Source organism: Arachis ipaensis, chromosome B4 (genome assembly GCF_059453495.1).
Source record: "Arachis ipaensis isolate K30076 ecotype BB chromosome B4, ASM5945349v1, whole genome shotgun sequence".
NCBI lineage: Eukaryota > Viridiplantae > Streptophyta > Magnoliopsida > Fabales > Fabaceae > Arachis > Arachis ipaensis.
The window spans coordinates 88980882-88983410 of record NC_142439.1 but is presented as its reverse complement, the minus strand read 5'-3'; the positions used below and the strand labels follow the sequence as shown (position 1 = coordinate 88983410).

The following is a 2529-nucleotide window of genomic DNA, read 5'->3' as shown; positions in this document are numbered from 1 at the left end:
ATGATTTTCAATCATATCTCTCAATCATATCTTTTTCAAAATCAATTTCAAAATCTTTTCTAACTTCTTATCTTTTTCAAAAATAATTTTCAAATCTTTTTCAATCAATCTTATCTTTTTGTTTCAATCATATCTTTTTCAAAACTACCTAACTAACTCTCTCCTTCTAATTTTCGAAAATCCCTTCCATCTTTTTCAAAATTATTTCTTTTTATTAACTAATTGTTTTAATTTTTAATTTAATTTGATTTCAATTTTAATTTTCGAAATTTAACTTTAAATTTTATTTTTAATTTAATTAATTTTCGAAATTCCCTCTCTCTCATCTCCTTCTAATTATTTATTTATTTACTAACACTTCTCTTCACCTCAAAATTCAAACCCTCACTTCCTCTTGGTGTTCGAATTTCTCTTCTTCTATTCTTCTATTCTTATACTCACATACAGGAATCTCTATAATGTGACATAGAGGATTCCATATTTTCTTTTCTGTTTTCTTCTTTTTCATATGAGCAGGAAAAAGGATAAGAATATTCTTGTTGAAACTGATCCTGAACCTGAAAGGACTCTGAAGAGGAAGCTAAGGGAAGCCAAAGCACAACTCTCTGGAGAAAATCTGACAGAAATTTTCAAAAAAGAAGGAGGCATGGCCGAAAATAATAACAATGCAAGGAAGATGCTTGGTGACTTTACTGCACCAAATTCCAATTTACATGGAAGAAGCATCTCAATCCCTGCCATTGGAACAAATAATTTTGAGCTTAAACCTCAATTAGTTTCTCTGATGCAACAGAATTGCAAGTTTCATGGACTTCCATCAGAAGATCCTTTTTAGTTCTTAACTAAATTCTTGCAGATCTGTAATACTTTTAAGACCAATGGGGTTGATCCCGAGGTCTACACATGCTTATGCTTTTCCCGTTTGCTGTAAGAGATAAAGCTAGAGTATGGTTGGACTCTCAACCTAAAGATAGCCTGAATTCTTGGGATAAGCTGGTCACGGCTTTCTTAGCCAAGTTCTTTCCTCCTCAAAAGCTTAGTAAGCTTAGAGTGGATGTTCAACCTTTAGACAGAAGGAAGGTGAATCCCTCTATGAAGCTTGGGAGAGATACAAGGAACTGACCAAAAAGTATCCTTCTGACATGCTTTCAGAATGGACCATCCTGGATATATTCTATGATGGTCTGTCTGAGCTATCAAAGATGTCACTGGACCATTCTGCAGGTGGATCCATTCACCTAAAGAAAACGCCTGCAGAAGCTCAAGAACTCATTGACATGGTTGCAAATAACCAGTTTATGTACACTTCTGAAAGGAATCCTGTGAATAATGGGACGCCTATGAGGAAGGGAGTTCTTGACATTGATACTCTGAATGCCATATTGGCTCAGAATAAAATATTGACTCAGCAAGTCAATATGATCTCTTAGATTCTGAATGGATTGAAGGAATCATCCAACAGTACTAAAGAGGCATCTTCTGAAGAAGAAGCTTATGATCCTGAGAATCCTGCAATAGCAGAGGTGAATTACATGGGTGAACCCTATGGAAACACCTATAATCTCTCATGGAGGAATCATCTAAATTTCTCATGGAAGGATCAACAAAAGCCTCAACAAGGCTTTAATAATGGTGGAAGAAACAGGTTTAGCAATAGCAAACCTTTTCCATCATCCACTTAGTAACAGACAGAGAATTCTGAGCAGGATCCATCTAGCTTAGCAAACATAGTCTCTGATCTATCTAAGGCCACTCTAAGTTTCATGAATGAAACAAGGTCCTCCATTAGAAATTTGGAGGCACAAGTGGGCCAGCTGAGTAAAAGAGTCACTGAAACTCCTCCTAGTACTCTCCCAAGCAATACAGAAGAGAATCCAAAAAGAGAGTGCAAGGCCATTGATTTAACCATCATGTCCGAACCTACAAAGGAGGGAGAAGACGTGAATCCCAGTGAGGAAGACCTCCTGGGACGTCCAGTGATCAACAAGGAGTTTCCTTCTGAGGACCTGAAGGAATCTGAGGCTCATCTAGAGACCATAGAGATTCCATTGAACCTCCTTATGCCATTCATGAGCTCTGATGAGTATTCTTCTTTTGAAGAGAATGAAGATGTTACTGAAGAACAAGTTGCCAAGTACCTTGGTGCAATCATGAAGCTGAATGCCAAATTATTTGGTAATGAGACTTGGGAAGATGAATCTCCCTTGCTCATCAATGAACTGAGTGATCTGGATCAACTGACATAGCCTCAGAAGAAACAGGATCCTGGAAAGTTCTTAATACCTTGTACCATAGGCACCATGACCTTTGAGAAGGCTCTATGTGACCTTGGGTCAGGGATAAACCTCATGCCACTCTCTGTAATGGAGAAATTGGGAATCTTTGAGGTGCAAGCTGCCAGAATCTCATTAGAGATGGCAGACAACTCAAGAAAACAGGCTTATGAACAAGTAGAGGACGTGCTAGTAAAGGTTAAAGGCCTTTACATCCCTGCTGATTTCATAATCCTAGACATTGGGAAGGATGAGG

At 37.8% G+C, this 2529-nt stretch overlaps 1 non-coding gene across 1 annotated transcript; it reads right to left on the bottom strand.

Annotated features, from left to right (window-relative positions):
- Positions 1-1041: 1041 nt before the first annotated feature.
- On the bottom strand, positions 1042-1148 carry LOC148568294 (small nucleolar RNA R71). The gene has a single exon (XR_015882826.1). It is a non-coding gene; the product is annotated as a small nucleolar RNA R71 (small nucleolar RNA).
- Between the last annotated feature and the right edge of the window lie 1381 nt (positions 1149-2529).